The sequence below is a fragment of the Lithobates pipiens genome, unplaced genomic scaffold (assembly GCF_037356315.1).
Source record: "Lithobates pipiens isolate NorthernLeopardFrog02 unplaced genomic scaffold, aLitPip1_a1.2 Scaffold_1, whole genome shotgun sequence".
In the NCBI taxonomy this organism is placed as follows: Eukaryota; Metazoa; Chordata; class Amphibia; order Anura; family Ranidae; genus Lithobates; species Lithobates pipiens.
The window spans coordinates 68364038-68389805 of record NW_027507685.1 but is presented as its reverse complement, the minus strand read 5'-3'; the positions used below and the strand labels follow the sequence as shown (position 1 = coordinate 68389805).

Sequence of the window (25768 nt, the reverse complement as noted above, 5' to 3'; positions counted from 1 at the left end):
CTAATTGCTCATACATACAGGTCATTCATACCGCAACCTTGGAGAGCAGCTACACCTTTGATGAAGTCTTCCTTTCATTTACCCCATCCCCTGAGTGCATGGGGCCCTCCGCTGGCACCAACTGACCTCACTCACCCCACCCAGCCCTGCACACACTAGTACCTGAAAGTAGCAGAGCCTGTCTGACAGCAGGCCCCCAACCTGCATGCACAGAAGAGTGGGGGGGCTCCTCCCCCCTGATGTCTTCCTCTATGGGGCCCTCCAACATGGCAGCTGACCTCACCCCACCCTGCACAGCACCAGACAGCTGGCCCGATCCACACACATGGGATCCGCCCACCTCTCCACCCTTTCCTGCATCCTGGAAACTGGTCCGCTGTGACGGCAGCTGCTTCCTGTTAAAGATGACTCGGGTTGTGACGCCCGGGCCCCATACTTGTGTACCGGCTGTACCCCCCTGATGGCGGCCCTGCTGCACATCCCTTGCAGAGAAAACCTTCAGCCATCTCCTCTTTATAATGTACATGCATGTCATGATCCTATGCATTCCCATAGGAGAGCTATGCTTATGGTGATCCTGCAAAGTACATCTGTACCATAGGAATAAATGGAGTCACATACAGTATAAAGAGGAAGCAGCCAGAGTGGGCACACAGAACAGTGAACATCACTGAATTAGGGGATAAGGGTAAGAATGCTACATCAGTGGGCTGAACTTGGGGGGGATTCAATTAATTAAAGGAGTCTTTTAAGATTGCTATATGAATGATCTATGTATATGGGTTATTGGTTAGTACACTCCCACATTGGCTAAGGCTGGAATTCATGTAAAGGTGGGGGGCAGGTGGCTCTAAAAAAATATACCTATATATATATATATATATATATATATATATATATATATATATATATATATATATAATTTTTTTTTTTTTTACACTTTAGGTCTGCTGCGCATTACCAAAACTCATGGGCCTTAAAGCGGTAGTAAACCCGCATTTTTTTTTTTTTTTTTTAAAAACCTGCAAAGCAAAAGGCATAATGAGCTAGTATGCACCGCATACTAGCTCATTATGAAATACTTACCTTAGAACGAGGCCCCGACATCTCGCCCGATCCACGCCGAGGAAGCCGACATGCTCCCTCGGCGTCTCTTCCGGGTATCGCGGCTCCGGCGCTGTGAGTGGCCGGAGCCGCGATATCGTCACTCCCGCGCATGCGCGCGGGAGATTTAAATCCGGCCGGACGAGCGCTGCCGGATTTTCGCGGAGAGAACCCCCTTGTGCGCATGCGCCGCTGCAGTCAGCGGCGCATACCGAGGGGAATATCTCCTAAACCGTACAGGTTTAGGAGATATTTTTTTTACCTACAGGTAAGCCTTATTATAGGCTTTCCTGTAGGTAAAAGTTAAAAAAGTGGGTTTACTTCCACTTTAATGATTTTTAAAACATACACATGTTGCATGTTCCATCCATTTTTAGGGGGGAACATGTTACATGTTCTCACCGCTGTAGCCGCTCCCTGCTGCTCTCTCTCTCCTTATATAAGAAGTTCCCTGTACTAGCTGCCACTTTTTGAACAGTGTAGACGTTCAGGGCTCCGCCCACATGGCCACATCATTAATTTACAGAGCTCTGTGTATGAATGAAGTACAAGTCCTGCCATCCTTTGCGGCTGTCGGCCTGTAATTCTCAATGAACTACCATTGCACTGTTAGGCGTTGTGGTATTTCATTGAGTCTTCCTGTCACTGTGAAACTGCCTGCCTGTATAATGTACGGGGGAGACCTGCATGGCATCAGCAATCTGCTGATCACTGGTCCAATACCTTCCAAGCTCCGAAAAAGAAAAATGGTAACTGCACATTTTCTATTTTTTTCCTCTGTAAAAAAAAAGTGCAATTTTTTTTTAAACGCGAACTCATCCATTAATGCAATAAAACAAACATCAGTGCACATCAACCTGCATTAACATACCCAGCTTCTTAGGCTACATTTACATGGGCAAATGCGAATAGCCATGAGTGGCTGTGGTTTCCACTGAGCTGTCAGGTACCCACAGGTGGCAAAAACAGCTGCAGAAATCAACGGATTCCTGCTACTGTCATTGATACCAGGGCTTGTTGCCCATGTGACTGTAGCCTTAGCTTTTACTCAAAGTTCCTCAGGCGCTGCCAAATTCTTGGGGTTACATTTGAGCCAAGTCACTATGAGTAAAGCCAAGTATAAACAGACCGAAAATTGTCTACTTCAGAAGGATTCAGGTGAATTTTGCTCTTTGTACACCTGTGTCTGACCAGCTTCTGTTAAATGTTCCTGCTGAACAGGTATATTCTCATATTCTTATTGGAGGGGGATTCTGAGGTCCCTGCTGTGGGAATACAATAGTGCAATGGCGAAGATCCCTGCATGCACACATCACTTGATTTGATGCAGAAATCCTTTTTATTAATTTTTTTATTTTCATTTATGTCCTGGCCAAAAGAGAATAAAAAAAAAAAAAGTGTGTGTGTGTATACCCAGCTACAGATGTCATCTATATCAAGAAATCAGCGACCATACCCAGTACTTGTCCACTGAAGAATCGATTAGTGATCAAAACTACCATCAATAAATGAGAGTGTGTGCTTTGATATAGCAGGTGTCAGTTACTATGTGACACTCTTCTAATTAATCACTTGGCTCTTAGCATCTTGAATTACATATAGCAGAATTGAACATTATAGCAAATTTCCCTTCTAGCACTGACAGCTTCTGACTCCCTGTGGCCACTGCTTCCAACTTTTCCACTTCTTACAGACCAACATCTCTTTGCAGCAAACAGGGGTGCCCAAATGCTTTCCCATGGGTTAAATGCCCTCTAATGTGGCCCGCCACCTCCTGCTCTGGGATGGTGGGTCAACAAGCCCAGATTGTGGGTTCCTGACCCGCCATCTCCGAGCATTAGTGTGAAGAACGGAAACAGCACTAGAGGAAGCAGAGTTGATGCTCTCTACTGCAGCTGCATGCTTCCTCTAGGGCCGGCTCCTGTCACACTGATGCTCAGAGATGGTGGATCGGGAACCAGCCAGCAGTATCAACCAGCCCTGGAGGACAGCCAGCAGCAGCCACCAGCCATTCCCGCCTAGGGAACAGCAGCAGCCAGCGATACCTGCAGGAATCCTGAGGAAGAAGGAACGATTGAGGTCTGTCGAAGTGCAGGTAAACTGCAGTGCATCAGTGTGAATGCAGCCTTAGGCACCTTTCACCCGATCGGTCCAATCGGGTTTGCCTGTCTGTTTTTCAGGTGGACCCAATCGGATCCCCCATTCACTTCTATGGAGCGACAGATGTAAACTGACTTGTGCCCATTTACACCTGCCTATCTCCAATCCAATAGGCTTAAAGAAAAACAGAAGGGGATCTGTTCCCTTTCTGTCTGGACAGATAGGACTAGAGGGCCTGTAGAGTAGAGTGGGCTGTGTCTGCTCTGCATATGTGGAGTAGACATGGATCTGCCCGCTCCACTCATTGTGGCCCATGACCAGTTACCAAGTCGCTAAAGTGGCCCTCACTCCTCGAAAGGTTGGGCACCCCTGCTTTAAAACCTTGGGCTCCCAGGCCTTATTTCAAGTCTTGCTTTTGTGCAAAAAAACATTTTGCATTATACAGTACCTATTTTTATAGAGAAAGGTGACACTTTAATTTTGTAACATTTTGATTTGTTTATATTTATTTAAAAAAGAAATCCAGAAAGTGTGAAAAAATAAATACATTTTTCACTCCTGGTAATGAAACATTTATAGCATGTCCTCCACAATATAATCGGCAAAGCTGAATATAGGATAAGTTCACCTGTCTGGCCATGTTATATGTTACAGCCATAGTTAGGGTGTAACCCAGTGTTTCTCAATTCCAGTCCTCAAGGCACACCAACAGGTTATGTTTTCTGGAATTCTCCCAAATGAAATGGCTGTGGTAATTACTTGAAAATACGACTGCCTTGAGGACTGGAATTTTAGAAACACTGGTGTGACATGTTTAGCATCTCATTTCTCTCCCCCCCCCCCCCCCCCCCCTCCAACAGCATGCCTGGGATTTAGGGTTGTCACCTGGCACCGAGAGAGCAGAGCACAATGCCATTGTATCAAAGCTCATCCCTCCTTCTCCAGTCTGTACACACACAAGGAGAGGGGGGGGGGGGGAGCAGGGACCTGCTGATATCAGGTCTGTAGAAAGTTTTTATTATGCCCTGTAGATAGAGGAGAGAGCGGCTGCAAAGGAGAACAAGGTAGAATATATGTGGAGTGATCGAGGGGTTAGGAGGATATGTGCTGGAGGGGCTTTAGCAGGAGGAAGATATGCTAGAAGTGTGGATTGGATTTGAAATCTGACAACCCCTTCTAGCACTCTCTTCCTTCCCAAAGGACCCCTCCAACACATATCCTACCCTCCTTCCTCTTGCACTGTCCCTCTTCTCTCATAAAGCATGTCCCCAGCACATATGGCAACAGCGGCTGCATATAATGGGTACAATGGCTGCATATGATGGGCACAGTGGCTGCATTTTATGGGGCACAGTGAGGCTGCAATTGATGTTTTTTTTGCTGCCACTGCCCCCCAGCAAATATTTAATGCTCCCCACCCCCCAGCAGCTAAAGTGTTCGGGTTTGGCTTGAAGAAAAAGGTGGCAACCCTACCGGGATTTTCTCCTTGAATCGGCTATCCTTATACATAAATAGCAGGGCCTTGAAGGCCTCAACCCACATGGCTGTGTCATTCATTTACACAGTTCTGTGAATGAATAACCTACAAGTACCATCAGCCTTTGTGGCTGATGGCTTGTAGTTCTCACTGAGCTACCAGGGCGCTGAGGAGTGCTCTAGCTCAGTGTCTCTAAACTCCAGTCCTCAAGGTGCCCCAAAAGGTCATGTTTTCAGGCCTTCCATTATTTTACACAGGTGATTTGATCAGTTTCATCGACTTAGTAATTACCACAGCTGTTTCATCTGAGAGCAATCCTGAAAACACTGTTGGGGGTACTGAGGACTGGAGCTGAGAAACATTGCTCTAGAACAAGCTGTGAATTTTTTAACAAATAGACAGACATAAGTTCACTTTTTTTCTACCAATATAGACCAATCATTGGTTAAAAAACATACAATTATTAGTTTTAAAACATTTAAACCTAAAAAATGACAGCAATTTCAAGAATATTTTAGCATTTGAATGTTCAAATCTTTTAGCACTGTGCCATTAATCCCTCTGTTTTCATCACTTACAGGTACGTAGAATAGCTTCCGAGTATTATGACACCTTACCTTACCATACATCGTGGGGACGTGTGCTTTGGGACTTTGTATTTTGCAAGGAACTGGGACCTTTTTCCCGTGTCAAGAGAGAATGTGAATTGGCAAAGAAGGAATAACCATCAATGGACAATTAAATATTAATTTATTTCTTGGTTAATATAGCAAGTATGTTCATTTTCATGGTTATAAAGTGTTATGTGATTCAGCGTTCCCTAGACAGGACTACATGTGCAATTCGGAGCCTCTTTATTTTCACACGGAGTACATTTCCTGGTTCCTTGTCTCCTTTCTGGAGGAGGCCATGAACGAATGAGTAAAACATGTTGAAGTGCTAGGGGACTTTTTAAAATTTCTATTAATATTTGTATTTTTTTTTTTTTTGTTACAGACACACATCTTAATGAACAGAGAGCATTAAAAAAAAAATCTGATGCATGTATCAAATATACATACGAAAAACATTGATGGTTTCAGTGTTATTTATGTTCCTTGGCCATTTACGCCAAGGAGGCAAAGACTAAGACAACTAAATTGATTTTGCCCACAAGACTCTATTACTGTAGTTCTGCTCATCAAATAGAAATGAACGGTCTGCACACTGATGCCAGCACCAATACAAAACTTTACAGCGTTAGAAGATTCACAACCTATAGTCTCCATGATTAAGCCCTTTGTAGGTGAAACGAGTTAGAGCAGGAAATGGACAGGCGAGACCATATATTGTGAATCCTTTATTTTTTTTATTAAAGCTGGTTTTACATCTATAACAGAATCTGTGTGCAGGCCAGTCATTTCTACTTGATAATCGGAACAGTTGAGCCGGGATGTGCTCCTGGGTGTGCACCTGATGGGAGCAGAAGGTACAGCTAATATTGATTCTACATATTACTGTATTTCTGCTGCTGTGTACATGAAAATGTCTTGCCATGAGCCAGTTGTCCCCTTTTACCAAGTAGGTCATTACGTGGTCTTGTGAGGGGGTGAGGGAAGTGGCACTTTACCAGATCTATTGCATCAGTCATAGCTCTCCCCACTGTTGAGCTAATGCCCACAAACTACTCATTTCTGCTCTCGTCTGTGCATCCTACAAAGTAGTGGTCCCACAGAGGTCTATGTGGATTTCCTGACTGCCGAGAGCAAAGTTCAGAAACAGGAAATCTTCAGGTAATAGTGGAACAGCTGCAAATGCTGTGACATTTGGAGGAGCAGATGTAGCAGATTATTTCGCAGGGCAACGTGCAACCTTCACTTTCCTTCCCCAGACTTGGAAAAAAAAACTTTTTTTTTTTTAATATAATGCCTACTTTCTCAAAGCAGAAATATTCGCTGACAATCTGTCACAGTGCCATATCTCATAGCACATAAGTATAACAGTCATGTGTTTTTTTTTTTTTTTTAACCCATTCCCCTTTTGATTAGCAATGCCTAATCCTGGTTTTCATTTAATTCCCTAGAGTGCACCTGCCATTCTGACTGTAGCTAGCGTGGCAACACTTAAGGTATACCTTTGATCTCATTTTTTTGTTTTGGATAGAGTGGGAAATTCTTAAAGTAGAAGTATAGGCAACATTTTTTTAATTTTGGGTAAAGTAAGGGAGGGTTATAACCAGAAGCGGCTCTCTAATTAGGCAAATAAGGCGGCCGCCTAAGGCCTCGCACTCTGAGGGGCCTAGCGGCAGCCTAATGTTCCTGACGCGCATATGGGAGTTGCAGGGAATGTCCCCCAATCGGTGTCCCCAACTTGCGTCTGGGCCACAACTAATTTTCCCCACCCAGGGGCGGACTTTCACTCACCACTGCCCAGGTCGGAGGGTCAGTGAGTGGAGCCATGTACTCCTCTCCCCCGGCTCCTCCCTCCTGCCGTGCACCGCGGATCTCTGACTCCAGCAGAACTTGAATAATGCCTGCAGTCTGCAGGGTGGACAATCTGACAATCTGATCGGCGATCATCTAGGAGCCAGTCTGCAACTAACAGCCTCAAAGGTACAGTCCTGCCCTGGTGCCTGACACTGACACATCCCGCCTGACCGTGACATCACCTACTGACTGAGGCCCCCCCCCCAGAATTACCGCTGCCTTCCGCCCCTGTAACCTCACACACACTGCTCTGAGTGATGATGTGCATGCAATCCGGCATGTGATGCCACCTACTGACCCCATGCTATCATCATTATCCTCCTCATCTCCCTCTTCCTGGCATCCCACCACCTTACCATCATCTCTGCTGTGCCCCACTGCTAGCTGACTACCACCTCACCCCCTGTCATCATTATCCCCTATCCCACCTCTGACATCCCCTGTCATCATCATCATCCCCTACCCCACCTCTGACATCCCCTGTCATCATCATACCCTACCCCACCTCTGATATCCCCTGTCATCATCATACCCTATCCCACCTCCGACATCCTACCACCCTGCCTCGTCATGTACCTCACCTCTAGCATCCACCACCCTACCCCCGTTATCATCATCATTATCTGTACCCCACTGTCAGCTGCCTACCACCCCACATCATCATCATCCTCCCTGTACCCCACTCTCAGATGCCTACCACCCCATGTCATCATCCCCTGTACCCCACAGTTAGCTGCCTACCACCTCTCATCATCATCATCCCCTCCCTGTACCCCACTCTCAGCTGCCTACCACCCCACATCATCATCACCCCCCCACTGTACCCCACTCCCAGCTGCCTACCACCCCACGTCATCATCCCCCCTGTACCCCATTCTCAGCTGCCTACCAGCCCACATTATCATCATCCCCTCCCTGTACCCCACTCTTAGCTGCCTACCACCTCACATCATCATTATCCCCTCCCTGTACCCCACTGTCAGCTGCCTACCACCTCACACCATCATCATCCCCTCCCTGTACCCCACTCTCAGCTGCCTACCACCTCACATCATCATCCCCTCCCTGTACCCCACTCTCAGCTGCCTACCAATGTGTAATGTAATAATGTATCATTATAAAATCATCCCCCCATACCCCACTGTCAGCTGCCTACCACCCCACATCATCATCCCCCCGTACCCCAATCTAAGCTGCCTACCACCCCGTCATCATCATCCCCCCTGTACCCCACTGTCAGCTTCCTACCACCCCACATCATCCCCCCCTGTACCCCACTGTCAGCTGCCTACCACCCCACATCATCATCATCCCCCCCTGTACCCCACTTTCAGCTGCCTACCACCCCCCATCATCTCCCCCTGTACCCCACATCATCATCATCCCCACTGTCAGCTGCCTATCACCCCACATCATCTCCACCTGTACCCCACTGTCAGCTGCCTACCACCCCACATCATCTCCACCTGTACCCCACTGTCAGCTGCCTACCACCCCACGTCATAATCCCCTCCCTGTACACCACTGTTAGCTGCCTACCACTCCACATCATCACACCTCCCCTGAAGCCCACTGTAAGCTGCCTACCACCCCAAGTCGTCGTCATCCCCCCTGTACCCCACTGTCAGCTGCCTACCACCCCACATAATCCCCCCTGTTCCCCACTGTCAGCTGCCTACCACCCCACATCATCATTATACCCCCCTGTACCCCACTTTCAGCTGCCTACTACCCCACATCATCTCCCCCTGTACCCCACTGTCAGCTGCCTACCATCCCACATCATCATCATCCCCACTGTCAGCTGCCTACCACCCCACATCATCTCCCCCTGTACCCCACTGTCAGCTGCCTATCACCCCACGTCGTCATCATCCCCTCCCTGTACACCACTGTTAGCTGCCTACCACTCCACATCATCACCCCTCCCCTGAAGCCCACTGTAAGCTGCCTACCACCCCAAGTCGTCGTCATCCCCCCTGTACCCCACTGTCAGCTGCCTACCACCCCACATAATCCCCCCTGTACCCCACTGTCAGCTGCCTACCACCCCACATCATCATTATACCCCCCTGTACCCCACTTTCAGCTGCCTACTACCCCACATCATCTCCCCCTGTACCCCACTGTCAGCTGCCTACCATCCCACATCATCATCATCCCCACTGTCAGCTGCCTACCACCCCACATCATCTGCCCCTGTACCCCACTGTCAGCTGCCTACCACCCCACGTCGTCATCATCCCCTCCCTGTACACCACTGTTAGCTGCCTACCACCCCACATCATCACCCCTCCCCCTGAAGCCCACTGTAAGCTGCCTACCACACCACATCATCTCCCCCTGTACCCCACTGTCAACTGTCAGCCCCACTGTCAGCTGCCTACCACCCCACATCATCTCCCCCCTGTACCCCACTGTCCCCTGTCATTCTCATCTTAATCCCTCCTGGTACTCCACTGCCAGCATTCTACCACCCCACCCCCTGCCATCATCATCCCCCCTGTATTCCAACCCTGACATCCTACCACCCTGCCTCCTGTCATCATCATCATCATCCCCACGTACCCCACCTCTAGCATCCGTCACCGTTATCATCATCATTACCTTCATCCCCTGTACCCGCAAGACGCAAGCTCCCCAGCGTCTTGCGGACCTCACTAAAGTGTTTTGGACTTTTGGACACATGCCTCCGACAGCAGCCATTCGCCTACATACAGCCCTTTGTATTTCAATATGCAAGTGATATTATATTGTTCTATTATCTATTAAAGCATTTTTACTGAGTTCTTCTAGCTTTATATATTTCCTCCACCTCTGGCATACTACCACTCTACCTCCTGTCATTATCATCTCATTCCTCCTGTACCATTATTATAGGGGAGTTATGATCTCAGCCTCTCCCCAATACTGCCACTATCACCCCAAACGACATCCTGTCATCCAACCAACTGTAATCCAACAGTTGCATCACACACCATAATACTGCCCTGCCACCCAGTGAGCAAACGGTGAGTGATAATAATAAGCAGCAACCCATAGCAACCAATCAGTGAGCAGTAATAATGTGCAGTAATCTCTAACAACCCACCAGTGAGCGGTAATAATGTGCCGTAACCTCTAGCAACCAATGAGTAAGCGGTAATGACATGCAGTAACCTCTAGCAACCAATGAGTAGGCTGTAATTATGTGCAGTAACCTCTAGCAACCCATCAGTGAGCTGTAATAATGTGCAGTAGCTTCTAGCAACCAATCAGTAAGAAATAATGATTTGCAGTGAATTCCAACAACCAATCAGTGAACCTGGAGCAATCAGTGAGTGTGAACTAGATCTTTATGTTTACATTATTAAAGTTTTTTTTAGATAAGTCTATGTACATTTGTTTTTTGGGCTGTTGGAATGGGAAGCAAAATTGCTAGGGGTGGGGGTCAGGAAAATGTTTGAATTATTTTTCCCATTATGGGCGTGGGTTGGGCCTCATGTCTAAGATTTGCCTAAGGCCTCACAGAGCCTAGAGCCGCCTCTGCCTGGAGCAGTGAGTGTGAACTAGATCTTTATGTTTACATTATTAAAGTTTTTTTTAGATAAGTCTATGTGCATTTGTTTTTTGGGCTGTTGGGATGGGAAGCAAAATTGCTAGGGGTGGGGGTCAGGAAAATGTTTGAATTATTTTTCCCATTATGGGCGTGGGTTGGGCCTCATGTCTAAGATTTGCCTAAGGCCTCACAAAGCCTAGAGCCGCCTCTGGCTATAACCCTTGTAAATTTTTCTTTTGCCATCTGCATCTCATTGGGGAGATGTACCTTCTTTTTCTGTCCCATAGCCAAAACAGGACGTGAAAGAAACACTCTACAATTTAAGGGAATCCATTGGGGCCCCCAAAGTCACCAGAACTTGTGTCCCCATTGGAAGATTACTTTTCTGAGGGCAGCCCAAAATTTGGGATTTTCAGTGATGGTAAACAGGACAAATAGAGAGGGTGACTCTACCGAACCAGGGCACAGACAGCAAAATAAACCTAATAGGTGTTCTAATCCCTATCCACTCTGTCCAAAATTATAAAAAAAAAAACTTTTCTCGTTAGTTATATTTTAAACCTCTGTCAGGTTGGTTTTTGGCTGTTTTATTGAGGACATTTCCCTGGGAGAAAAAAAATCGGGAACTCTCTAAAGTAATGATAAATCCCCCCAGATGCCCCCCAATGCCCTCTCTATTTCTGCTCAAGTGATAACAATACATTTTCTGTCCTTGGGACAATGATAATCAGGACGAATAGAGCAAATCTCCCAGGAAGGATACAGACAAAAAAAGACAGGTTTCAGCACTTTATCATGCAATTAAAATAAATAAAAAACCTTCTGGCTTTATATATCCGTTAACTGGCTCTGCCCAGCAGCAGTTAGACCCACCTTTTCATAACATTGTCTGGGCAGAGATCAAAGTTCTGCAACATCCTACTAATGGCTGGAGGCCTGTGAGGCAAGGCAAAAAGGTTTCCTAGAGGGTGCCATTCGAGACAAAGTTCTTAACTCATTTCATGAAAGGAGCAGTTCTGGTTGCCTTCTATATACAGTATAAGCAGTTATTTTCTTCAGTGAACCAAGCAACCATTATCAAGTGCTAGATTGCAGAATTAAAGATGAAAGTGGTGTTAAACCTAAAACCAAAAATTTAATATAGTGCAGCTTACCAACGATTGGATGAAGTGGCTGTATAAGTTGTTGTGTTTTTTTTGTTTTGGTGTTTTTTCCCCACCTTTTTTTTGGCTTTTTCTCCTCTGTTTTCCTCTGATGACCTGACCAGTAACACACCACCTTTATTATACAGACACCACTCTGGATGAATGAGCACAGGAAGCAGATTTGGACAGCAACATTGTCAGTTGAGGGGGGGGGGGTAGATTTACTTGTAGGTTTAGATATGCTAAATTAAGCCAAACTCCAGCTCACACTTTACCGTTACAGAAAACAGTTTGTTTTTTTTCCTTTTGGGATAAAGGTTTTTACATCATTTTAAGCACCCCTGCTAGCGTTAAATAGGTTGTCTCACCCCTGTAACTGCAAGAGAGCTTTTCTGTTGAAAAACAACGGACTTACTGGCTGGATCACCAGGTGAAAGTAGAGAAGAGCCTAAAAAGGGCAAACCAATGCAGCCATCACATCGTACGTACATGGCATTGCTTCCGTGCACATGTGCCAATGACATTGGCACATGCAAATACAGGGATATCTCCTAAACCGTGCAGGTTTAGGAGATATCCTGGACAGCTACAGGTAACATTTATTATAGGCTTACCTGTAGCAAAAAGTGGTCTGTAAAGGTTTACAACCACTTTAATACTGCTTGAAATCTGTTAAACTGGTACTTGGGTTTTCTTTGTGTATATTTGGATTGAATCACCAGCTGAATTGCATATCTTAAACATTCCAGTGCCAAGATCTCCCTGATGGCTTATGGACTATCACAACACTGATACACAGACCCAAAGTTTAAGTTAAAAAAAGTATAAATTTTAATACAATTCAAACAAAAATAGATACAAACATATTAAAAATATCCCACACATACACAAATTCCCAACATGTACCCCCGTAGGGCTAGAGTTGAGGTGGGGTATACAGGGATCCTCAAATGCAATATAAAAGGGTAGTAGGTGATTCACTTGCTAGCAAACCCTGAAAACTGAAATTCCAGATTTAGATGGACTTGGGTTATAATGGAAGAGCTTCTGGTTCCTAGAGAATTAGTTGGTATTGTTCTAATATTGAAAGCCTGCCCATTATAGCTGTGGGCCAACAGGGGGATGCCTAAAATATTCCATGGACTCAACATGCCTCTCAGTAAATAGCTTGGGATGTCTACTTTCCAAAATGGGGTCATTTTGGGGGGTTTTGTGCTATTTTGGCATTTTATGGCCTTCGAAACTGTGATAGGTAGTGATGAGTGAAATCAAAAATTTGCACCCTTAGAAATCCTGAAGGTGGTGATTGGTTTTCGGGGTGCCGTGCGCAACTAGACTCCCAAAAAGTCCCACACATGTGGTATCCCCATACTCGGGAGAAGTAGCGGAATATATTTTGGGGTGCAATTCCACATATAACCATGGCATGTGTGAGCAATATATCATTTAGTGACAACTTTTTGTAAAATTTTTATTTTTTTTGTCATTATTCAATCCCTTAGGACAAAAAAAATAAATATTCAATGGGCTCAACATACCCATCAGCAATTTCCTTGGGGTGTCTACTTTCCAAAATGGGGTCATTTGGGGGGGTTTTGTGCCATCTTGGCATTTTATGGCCTTCAAAACTGTGATAGGTAGTGATAGGTAGTGAGGAGTAAAATAAAAAAATGTATGCCCTTAGAAATCCTGAAGGCGGTGCTTGGATTTCGGGGTCCCGTACGCAGCTAGGCTCCCAAAAAGTCCCACACATGTGGTATCCCTGTACTCAGGAGAAGCAGCAGAATGTATTTTGGGGTGTCATTTCACATATGCCCATAGCATGTGTGAGCAATATATCATTTAGTGACAACTTTGTGCAAAAAAAAAAAGTTTGTAATATTCCCGCAACTTGTGGCAAAATATAAAATATTCCATGGACTCAACATGCCTCTCAGTAAATAGCTTGGGGTGTCTACTTTCCAAAATGGGGTCATTTTGGGGGGGGGGGGGGTTTGTACTGCCCTGCTATTTTAGCACCTCAAGAAATGAGATAGGCAGTCATAAATTAAAAGCTGTGTAAATTCCAGAAAATGTACTCTAGTTTGTAGACGCTATAACCTTTGCGCAAACCAAAAAAATATACGCTTATTGACATTTTTTTTACTAAAGACATGTGGCTGAATAAATTTTGCCCTCAATGTATGACTAAAATTTAGTTTATTCGATTTTTTCTTATAACAAAAAGAAGAAAATATCTTTTTTTTTTCAAAATTTTCGCTCTTTTTCCATTTATATCGCAAAAAATAAAAATCGCAGAGGCAATCAAATACCATCAAAAGAAAGCTCTATTTGTGGGAAGAAAAGGACGCAAATTTCGTTTGGGTGCAATATTGCATGACCGCGCAATTACCAGTTAAAGCAGCGCAGTGCGAAATTGGAAAAAGACCTCTGGTCCTTAAGGTGTTTATTGGTCCGGGGCTGTAGTGGTTAAAGGACCCGTACAAACTTGCCAGAGGTTATAATCCTTTCCTATGCTATAAAACGCAAAATAAAAAGTTAACCAATTGCTCATACATACAGATCATTCATACCGCAACCTTGGAGAGCAGCTACACCTTTGATGAAGTCTTCCTTTCATTTACCCCATCCCCTGAGTGCATGGGGCCCTCTGCTGGCACCAACTGACCTCACTCACCCCACCCAGCCCTGCACACACTAGTACCTGAAAGTAGCAGAGCCTATCTGACAGCAGGCCCCCAACCTGCATGCACAGAAGAGTGGGGGGGCTCCTCCCCCCTGATGTCTTCCTCTATGGGGCCCTCCAACATGGCAGCTGACCTCACCCCACCCTGCACAGCACCAGACAGCTGGCCCGATCCACACACATGGGATCCGCCCACCTCTCCACCCTTTCCTGCATCCTGGAAACTGGTCCGCTGTGACGGCAGCTGCCTCCTGTTAAAGATGGCTCGGGTTGTGACGCCCGGGCCCCATACTTGTGTACCGGCTGTACCCCCCTGATGGCGGCCCTGCTGCACATCCCTTGCAGAGAAAACCTTCAGCCATCTCCTCTTTATAATGTACATGCATGTCATGATCCTATGCATTCCCATAGGAGAGCTATGCTTATGGTGATCCTGCAAAGTACATCTGTACCATAGGAATAAATGGAGTCACATACAGTATAAAGAGGAAGCAGCCAGAGTGGGCACACAGAACAGTGAACATCACTGAATTAGGGGATAAGGGTAAGAATGCTACATCAGTGGGCTGAACTTGGGGGGGATTCAATTAATTAAAGGAGTCTTTTAAGATTGCTATATGAATGATCTATGTATATGGGTTATTGGTTAGTACACTCCCATATTGGCTAAGGCTGGAATTCATATAAAGGTGGGGGGCAGGTGGCTCTAAAAAAATATACCTATATTATATATAATTTTTTTTTTTTTTTACACTTTAGGTCTGCTGCGCATTACCAAAACTCATGGGCCTTAATGATTTTTAAAACATACACATGTTGCATGTTCCATGCATTTTTAGGGGGGAACATGTAACATGTTCTCACCGCTGTAGCCGCTCCCTGCTGCTCTCTCTCTCCTTATATAAGAAGTTCCCTGTACTAGCTGCCACTTTTTGAACAGTGTAGACGTTCAGGGCTCCGCCCACATGGCCACATCATTAATTTACAGAGCTCTGTGTATGAATGAAGTACAAGTCCTGCCATCCTTTGCGGCTGTCGGCCTGTAATTCTCAATGAACTACCATTGCACTGTTAGGCGTTGTGGTATTTCATTGAGTCTTCCTGTCACTGTGAAACTGCCTGCCTGTATAATGTACGGGGGAGACCTGCATGGCATCAGCAATCTGCTGATCACTGGTCCAATACCTTCCAAGCTCCGAAAAAGAAAAATGGTAACTGCACATTTTCCTCTGTAAAAAAAAAAGTGCAAGTTTTTTTTAAACGCAAACTCATCCATTAATGCAATACAACAAACATCAGTGCACATCAACCTGCATTAACATCCCCAGCTTCTTAGGCTACATTTACATGGGCAAATACGAATAGCCATGAGTGGCTGTGGTCTCCACTGAGCTGTCAGGTACCCACAGGTGGCAAAAACAGCTGCAGAAATCAACAGATTCCTGCTACTGTCATTGATACCAGGGCTTGTTGCCCATGTGACTGTAGCCTTAGCTTTTACTCAAAGTTCCTCAGGCGCTGCCAAATTCTTGGGGTTACATTTGAGCCAAGTCACTATGAATAAAGCCAAGTATAAACAGACCGAAAATTGTCTACTTTAGAAGGATTCAGGTGAATTTTGCTCTTTGTACACCTGTGTCTGACCAGCTTCTGTTAAATGTTCCTGCTGAACAGGTATATTCTCATATTCTTATTGGAGGGGGATTCTGAGGACCCTGCTGTGGGAATACAATAGTGCAATGGCGAAGATCCCTGCATGCACACATCACTTTGATGCAGAAATCCTTTTTATTTATTTTTTTATTTTCATTTATGTCCTGGCCAAAAGAGAATAAAAAATAAAAAAAGTGTGTGTGTGTATACCCAGCTACAGATGTCATCTATATCAAGAAATCAGCGACCATACCCAGTACTTGTCCACTGAAGAATCGATTAGTGATCAAAACTACCATCAATAAATGAGAGTGTGTGCTTTGATATAGCAGGTGTCAGTTACTATGTGACACTCTTCTAATTAATCACTTGGCTCTTAGCATCTTGAATTACATATAGCAGAATTGAACATTGTAGCAAATTTCCCTTCTAGCACTGACAGCTTCTGACTCCCTGTGGCCACTGCTTCCAACTTTTCCACTTCTTACAGACCAACATCTCTTTGCAGCAAAGTTTGCTTTAAAACAGGGGTGCCCAAACGCTTTCCCATGGGTTAAATGCCCTCTAATGTGGCCCGCCACCTCCTGCTCTGGGATGGTGGGTCAACGAGCCCAGATTGTGGGTTCCTGACCCGCCATCTCCGAGCATTAGTGTGAAGAACGGAAACAGCACTAGAGGAAGCAGAGTTGATGCTCTCTACTGCAGCCGCATGCTTCCTCTAGGGCCGGCTCCTGTCACACTGATGCTCAGAGATGGTGGATCGGGAACCAGTCAGCAGTACCAGCCAGCAGTATCAACCAGCCCTGGAGGACAGCCAGCAGCAGCCACCAGCCATTCCCGCCTGGGGGACAGCAGCAGCCACCAACCATTCCCACCTGGGGGACAGCAGCAGCCAGCGATACCTGCAGGAATCCTGAGGAAGAAGGAACGATTGAGGTCTGTCGAAGTGCAGTTAAACTGCAGTGCATCAGTGTGAATGCAGCCTTAGGCACCTTTCACCCGATCGGTCCAATCGGGTTTGCCTGTCTGTTTTTCAGGTGGACCCAATCGGATCCCCCATTCACTTCTATGGAGCGACAGATATAAACTGACTTGTGCCCATTTACACCTGCCTATCTCCAATCCAATAGGCTTAAAGAAAAACAGAAGGGGATCTGTTCCCTTTCTGTCTGGACAGATAGGACTAGAGGGCCTGTAGAGTAGAGTGGGCTGTGTCTGCTCTGCATATGTGGAGTAGACATGGATCTGCCCGCTCCACTCATTGTGGCCCATGACCAGTTACCAAGTCGCTAAAGTGGCCCTCACTCCTCGAAAGGTTGGGCACCCCTGCTTTAAAACCTTGGGCTCCCAGGCCTTATTTCAAGTCTTGCTTTTGTGCAAAAAAACATTTTGCATTATACAGTACCTATTTTTATAGAGAAAGGTGACACTTTAATTTTGTAACATTTTGATTTGTTTATATTTATTTTAAAAAGAAATCCAGAAAGTGTGAAAAAATAAATACATTTTGCACTCCTGGTAATGAAACATTTATAGCACAGCCAGGCTATGTCCTCCACAATATAATCGGCAAAGCTGAATATAGGATAAGTTCACCTGTCTGGCCATGTTATATGTTACAGCCATAGTTAGGGTGTAACCCAGTGTTTCTCAATTCCAGTCCTCAAGGCACACCAACAGGTTATGTTTTCTGGAATTCTCCCAAATGAAATGGCTGTGGTAATTACTTGAAAATACGACTGCCTTGAGGACTGGAATTTTAGAAACACTGGTGTGACATGTTTAGCATCTCATTTCTCCCCCCCCCCCCCCCCCCCCCCCTCCAACACAGAGGAGGCTCTCTAATTAGGCAAATTAGGCGATTGCCTAAGGCCCTGCAGTCTCAGGGGCCTCGCCATCGACTAATTTGCCTGTGATCAATCCGGTGGCAGCAAGTGCAGGGAGCGGGACAGTAGAGGCCATTAGGTGGTGCAGCGGCTGGATGACAGACGGCATGAGGGCGGCATGTCCATGTGGGACCCTCACTTGAGCTTCTCTCTTGTGCCGCTCAAGAAACCTCTCCTCCGCACCTGCCTCCTATTTGGTTCTGGAGTGGGAGGGGGGGGGGCGTTGCTGAAAAACTACCCAGCTGGATAGTCCCACCATGAGTGTGAGGAACTCTTATGCTGCCGACCAGAGCAAAGGTGAGTGCCCATGCCGCGCAGCCTTCCGTGTGCCTGAATAGGAGGAGCGGTGGGGAGACTGCACATAGTGGAATTGATTTTTCCATATTAATCCATACAGCCGCTGAATGTCTGCAGGGAGGAGAGAAGGAGAAGTGATCATTCAGCGGTTGCATGGAGGAATATGGAAAAAATCACTTCCACTATCTATGTGCAGTCTCCCCACCGCTCCTCCTATCTAACTTTTTCTACACTCTCCGGTGTTCTGGCAGATAGTATCCTGCCATCATATAGTGTCCGCCCCGTACTGCGGATGCACAGTAGGGGCAGAAGAAGCTTCGGAAAATCTCCAAAGATGAACAGTGCCTGCGCCGTGAGTGGATGTGGTAGCCCCGCCATCCCAGCGGGCATAGGGTTGTGAAAATTAGAGGTCCCCTCGCGGACGAGCTTCCCTTGCCACGCCTCGGGCTCAGCCTCGCTGCGCTCAGCTCTTTTATGTTCCAACTCTATGTCCACTTGGATGGTGGGGATAGAACCCGGACTCACGGCGCAGGCGCCGTTCATCCTCGGCTATTTTCGGAATCTGTGTGTGCTGTGTACTGCACATGCGCAGTATACAGCGGACACTTTCCGATGGGGGACCATATATGATAGGACACCGGCCCCTCCTTGTGGTCCCTGGCCCCGCCCCTACTGCTCTCCAGCCCATTCTTGTCCTCCCTGGCTCCACCCCCATTTCGCCAGCATCCCCTGCTCTCCAATTCTTTCTGCCTCCCCTCTCAAGCTGCCCCCCAGCACTCTCCACCCCCATCCATAGCACTATCTGGCCCCCAGCACTCTCCACCCCACACCCCCCAGCACTCTCCGGCCCCCACCCCCCAGCACTCTCTGGCCCCCAGCACTCTCCGCGCCCCAACCCCCCAGTACTCTCTGGCCCCCAGCACTCCCCGCCCCCCACCCCTGAGCATTCTCTGGCCCCCAGCACCCTCCAGCCCCTACCCCTCAGCACTCTCCAGTCCCCACCCCCCAGAACTCTCTGGTCCCCACCCCCCAGCACTCTCTGGTCCCCACCCCCCAGCACTCTACAGCTCCTCCCTGCTCTTTGCCCCCCCAGGGCCTGCAGACAGGGAGAGATCTCTAGATCTCTCTCGCCCCCTTTCCCTCACTTCCCCCTCTCTCTCTCTTACCCCCTCTATCTTTCTCTCCCTCCCCCCTCTCTCTCCCCTCTCTCTCTTACCCCCTCTACCTCCCCCTCTCTCTCACCACACTCCTCTCTCTTACCCCTTCCCACCCCTCTCTCTCTCCCTTCTCTCCCCTCCCTTGCGCTCTCCCTTCCCTCGCTCTCTCCCTTCCCTCGCACTCTCCCTTCCCTCGCACTCTCCCTTCCCTCGCACTCTCCCCTCCCTCGCACTCTCCCCTCCCTCGCACTCTCCCCTCCCTCACTCTCTCCCTTCCCTTCCTCCCTCCCTTCCCTTCTCTCCCTCTCTCCCTCCCTCTCTCCCTTCCTTCCTTCCTTCCTGTTAGAAGTTTTTGAGGTAATTAATATCTTAAAAGATAAAAGTTTCTGAAAATATATGTAAGTTATATGTTTGGTGGTGAGTGATGGTTTCTGAAGGTCACACAACAGCAGATCATATAGGGAGGAGGGGATTTGCTGAGTAGGTATCTATTTTTGAGTTACTATGTCAGAACAATGGGTGGAGTTATGCTACTTATCTATAGACTGAACCATATTGGGTATATATGCAAATGTGGGTGTTATTAGGATATGCTGACATAACATCTTGAAACAGTATAAGAATGGACTAGGGATATAGAGAAGAGAGGATCGGTGGGAAGAGAAAGGATTCTACACTTTGGAGAATGTAGATCAGATGACCCATTCCTCCTTCTGAGGCCATCACCATGCCATATGTTACCAGATGTCAATCTTGTCTTTGCTTGTCTTTCTGAATAATAAACAAACTATTGGACGAACGAAGGATTCTTCAATTTCTACTCCTGAAAGCACGTTTGAAATGCCTTGAAGGAAGACAGACTTTACTGATTCACATATTACACAAAGACTTTGCTATTGATTAAGAAACGCCCCTGTGAGTGAGTATGTAGAGCTTCTTTTACACTACATTACATTTTACTTCTCTACAATCACTTTTAACACTTCCCTCCCTCCCTCCCTCTCTCCTCCCTCCACTTCCCTCCCTCTCTCCCTTCCTTCCCTCTCTCTCTCCCTCTCCCTTCCTTCCCTATCCCTTCCTTCCCTCTCTCTCTTCCCTCTCTCTCTCTCCCCTCCCTTCCCTCTCTCTCTCCCCTCCCTTCCCTCTCTCTCTCCCCTCCCTTCCTTCCCTCTCTCCCCTCCCTTCCTTCCCTCCCTCTCTCTCTCTCTCCCTTCCTTCCCTCTCTCTCTCTCTCTCCCTTCCTTCCCTCTCTCTCTCTCTCTCTCTCTCTCTCTCTCTCTCTCTCTCTCTCCCTTCCCTCTCTCCCCCCTCCCTCTCTCTCCCCTCCTCTCCTTTCCTCTCTCCTCCCTTCTCTCCCTCTCTTCTCCCTTCCTTCCCTCCCTCTCTTCTCCCTTCCTTCCCTCCCTCTCTTCTCCCTTCCTTCCCTCTCTCTCTTCCCCCTCCCTTTCCTCCCTCTCTCCTCCCTTCCTTCTCTCTCTCCTCCCCTCCCTTCCCCCCTTCCCTCCCTCCCTCTCTCCTCCTTTCCCTCTCCCCTCCCTTCCCTTTCTCCTCCTTCTCCCTCGCTCCTCTCTTCCCTCCCTCCCTCCCTCTCTCCTCTCTTCCCTCCCTCTCTCCTCTCTTCTATCCCTCCTCTCTTCCCTTCCTCTCTCCTCCTTTCCTTCTCTCTCTCCCTTCCCTCTTTCCCCCTCTCTCCCCTCCCTCTCCCACTTTTGCACACCCTTTCTCTACCCCTCCCTCTCTCTCTCCTCCCTCTCTCTCCCCCTCCCCTCCTCTTTCCACCTCTCTCTCCCCCTTTTGTGCACCCTTTATCTAACCCTCTCTCACCCCCCTCTCCCCCTCCCTCTCGGTCACCCACTCTCCCTCCCCCTCTCACTCACAATGTCTTGCTCCCCTCCCCCTCTCTCTCTCTCTTTCCCCCCCTATCTCTCACAATCTCTAGCTCCCTCTCCCCTCTCTCTCCCCTCCACTCTGTCTCCCTTCCCCTCTCTTGCTCCCCCTGCGCTGTGCTGGGATCCCCCCACTCTACTTCCTTTGTGGATGTGGAATGGCTCAGTGACATCCCCTCCCCATTCTCCCAAGACACAGGAAATTCTTAGAGGGGTTGCCACCTTGGTGGGCCCCAGATGTTTTAATGGCTGCATATGTCTGATGGGTGAGGAGGGTGCCCTGGAAGTGGTGCCGATGAACTGTTTGCTAGATCTGTGCATCTTTTTGCAGCCATTTTTATTGCTTGCATTTTTTTCCCATTATGGGCGTGATTGGGGACTCATGTGTAAGTTTCGCCTAAGGCCTCACAAATCCTAGAGCCGCCTCTGCTCCAACAGCATGCCTGGGATTTAGGGTTGTCACCTGGCACCGAGAGAGCAGAGCACAATGCCATTGTATCAAAGCTCATCCCTCCTTCTCCAGTCTGTACACACACAAGGAGAGGGGGGGGGGAGCAGGGACCTGCTGATATCAGGTCTGTAGAAAGTTTTTATTATGCCCTGTAGATGGAGGAGAGAGCGGCTGCAAAGGAGAACAAGGTAGAATATATGTGGAGTGATCGAGGGGTTAGGAGGATATGTGCTGGAGGGGCTTTAGCAGGAGGAAGATATGCTAGAAGTGTGGATTGGATTTGAAATCTGACAACCCCTTCTAGCACTCTCTTCCTTCCCAAAGAACCCCTCCAGCACATATCCTACCCTCCTTCCCCTTGCACTGTCCCTCTTCTCTCATAAAGCATGTCCCCAGCACATATGGCAACAGCGGCTGCATATGATGGGTACAATGGCTGCATATGATGGGCACAGTGGCTGCATTTTATGGGGCACAGTGAGGCTGCAATTGATGTTTTTTTTGCTGCCACTGCCCCCCAGCAAATATTTAATGCTCCCCACCCCCCAGCAGCTAAAGTGTTCGGGTTTGGCTTGAAGAAAAAGGTGGCAACCCTACCGGGATTTTCTCCTTGAATCGGCTATCCTTATACATAAATAGCAGGGCCTTGAAGGCCTCAACCCACATGGCTGTGTCATTCATTTACACAGTTCTGTGAATGAATAACCTACAAGTACCATCAGCCTTTGTGGCTGATGGCTTGTAGTTCTCACTGAGCTACCAGGGCGCTGAGGAGTGCTCTAGCTCAGTGTCTCTAAACTCCAGTCCTCAAGGTGCCCCAAAAGGTCATGTTTTCAGGCCTTCCATTATTTTACACAGGTGATTTGATCAGTTTCATCGACTTAGTAATTACCACAGCTGTTTCATCTGAGAGCAATCCTGAAAACACTGTTGGGGGTACTGAGGACTGGAGCTGAGAAACATTGCTCTAGAACAAGCTGTGAATTTTTTAACAAATAGACAGACATAAGTTCACTTTTTTTCTACCAATATAGACCAATCATTGGTTAAAAAACATACAATTATTAGTTTTAAAACATTTAAACCTAAAAAATGACAGCAATTTCAAGAATATTTTAGCATTTGAATGTTCAAATCTTTTAGCACTGTGCCATTAATCCCTCTGTTTTCATCACTTACAGGTACGTAGAATAGCTTCCGAGTATTATGACACCTTACCTTACCATAGATCGTGGGGACGTGTGCTTTGGGACTTTGTATTTTGCAAGGAACTGGGACCTTTTTCCCGTGTCAAGAGAGAATGTGAATTGGCAAAGAAGGAATAACCATCAATGGACAATTAAATATTAATTTATTTCTTGGTTAATATAGCAAGTATGTTCATTTTCATGGTTATAAAGTGTTATGTGATTCAGCGTTCCCTAGACAGGACTACATGTGCAATTCGGAGCCTCTTTATTTTCACACGGAGTACATTTCCTGGTTCCTTGTCTCCTTTCTGGAGGAGGCCATGAACGAATGAGTAAAACATGTTGAAGTGCTAGGGGACTTTTTAAAATTTCTATTAATATTAGTATTTTTTTTTTTTTTGTTACAGACACACATCTTAATGAACAGAGAGCGTTAAAAAAAAAAATCTGATGTATGTATCAAATATACATACGAAAAACTTTGATGGTTTCAGTGTTATTTATGTTCCTTGGCCATTTACGCCAAGGAGGCAAAGACTAAGACAACTAAATTGATTTTGCCCACAAGACTCTATTACTGTAGTTCTGCTCATCAAATAGAAATGAATGGTCTGCACACTGATGCCAGCACCAATACAAAACCTTTACAGCGTTAGAAGATTCACAACCTATAGTCTCCATGATTAAGCCCTTTGTAGGTGAAACGAGTTGGAGCAGGAAATGGACAGGCGAGACCATATATTGTGAATCCTTTATTTTTTTTATTAAAGCTGGTTTTACATCTATGACAGAATCTGTGTGCAGGCCAGTCATTTCTACTTGATAATCGGAACAGTTGAGCCGGGATGTGCTCCTGGGTGTGCACCTGATGGGAGCAGAAGGTACAGGGAAAGTCCAGCTAATATTGATTCTACATATTACTGTATTTCTGCTGCTGTGTACATGAAAATGTCTTGCCATGAGCCAGTTGTCTCCTTTTACCAAGTAGGTCATTACGTGGTCTTGTGAGGAGGTGAGGGAAGTGGCACTTTACCAGATCTATTGCATCAGTCATAGCTCTCCCCACTGTTCAGCTAATGCCCACAAACTACCCATTTCTGCTCTCGTCTGTGCATCCTACAAAGTAGTGGTCCCACAGAGGTCTATGTGGATTTCCTGACTGCCGAGAGCAAAGTTCAGAAACAGGAAATCTTCAGGTAATAGTGGAACAGCTGCAAGTGCTGTGACGTTTTCCTTTCCCGGACTTGAAAAAAACTTTTATTTTTATTTTTTTTTATTTTTTTTAATATAATGCCTACTTTCTCAAAGCAGAAATATTCGCTGACAATCTGTCACAGTGCCATATCTCATAGCACATAAGTATAACAGTCATGTTTTTTTTTTTTTTTAACCCATTCCCCTTTTGATTAGCAATGCCTAATCCTCCTAGTTTTCATTTAATTCCCTAGAGTGCACCTGCAATTCTGACTGTAGCTAGTGTGGAAACACTTAAGGTATATCTTTGATCTAATTTTTTTGTTTTTTTTGTTTTGGATAGAGTGGGAAATTCTTAAAGTAGAAGTATAAGCAACATTTTTTTTCATTTTGGGTAAAGTAAGGGAGGGTTATAACCCTTGTAAATTTTTCTTTTGCCATCTGCATCTCATTGGGGAGATGTACCTTCTTTTTCTGTCCCATAGCCAAAACGGGAAGTGAAAGAAACACTCTACAATTTAAGGGAATCCATTGGGGCCCCCAAAGTCACCAGAACTTGTGTCCCCATTGGAAGATTACTTTTCTGAGGGCAGCCCAGGACGAATAGAGCAAATCTCCCAGCAAGGGTACAGACAAAAAAAGACAGGTTTCATCACTTTATCATGCAATTAAAATAGCTAAATAAATAAAAAACCTTCTGGCTTTATATATCCGTTAACTGGCTCTGCCCAGCAGCAGTTAGACCCACCTTTTCATAACATTGTCTGGGCAGAGATCAAAGTTCTGCAACATCCTACTAATGGCTGGAGGCCTGTGAGGCAAGGCAAAAAGGTTTCCTAGAGGGTGCCATTCCAGACAAAGTTCTTAACTCATTTCATGAACGGAGCAGTTCTGGTTGCCTTGTATATACAGTATAAGCAGTTATTTTCTTCAGTGAACCAAGCAACCATTATCAAGTGCTAGATTGCAGAATTAAAGATGAAAGTGGTGTTAAACCTAAAACCAAAAATTAAATATAGTGCAGCTTACCAAGGATTGGATGAAGTGGCTGTATAAGTTGGTGTCCCCCCCCCCCCCCCCCCCCTTATTTTTGGCTTTTTTTTTTCCTCTGTTTTCCCCTGATGACCTGGCCAGTAACACACCACCTGTATTATACAGACACCACTCTGGATGAATGAGCACAGGAAGCAGATTTGGACAGCAACATTGTCAGTTGGGGGGGGGGGGGGGGGGTAGATTTACTTGCAGGTTTAGATATGCTAAATGAAGCCAAACTCCAGCTCACACTTTACAGTTACAGAAAACAGTTTTTTTTCCTTTTGGGATAAAGGTTTTTACATAATTTTAAGCACCCCTGCTAGCGTTAAATGGGTTGTCTCACCCCTGTAACTGCAAGAGAGCTTTTCTGTTGAAAAACAACAAAACAACGGACTTACTGGCTGGATCACCAGGTGAAAGTAGAGAAGAGCCTAAAAAGGGGAAACCAATGCAGCCATCACATCGTACGTACATGCCATTGCTTCCGTGCACATGTGCCAA

At 46.4% G+C, this 25768-nt stretch overlaps 1 long non-coding RNA gene across 2 annotated transcripts; it reads left to right on the top strand.

Annotated features, from left to right (window-relative positions):
* Window positions 1–19854: 19854 nt before the first annotated feature.
* Window positions 19855–25273, top strand: LOC143929393 (uncharacterized). Of its 2 annotated transcripts, none has more exons than XR_013262539.1 (2): window positions 19855–20427; window positions 23027–25273. It is a non-coding gene; the product is annotated as an uncharacterized LOC143929393 (long non-coding RNA). The 2 variants fall into 2 exon arrangements; XR_013262540.1 differs by having other exon boundaries at window positions 19855–20423; window positions 23027–23279.
* The last annotated feature ends 495 nt before the right edge of the window (window positions 25274–25768 follow it).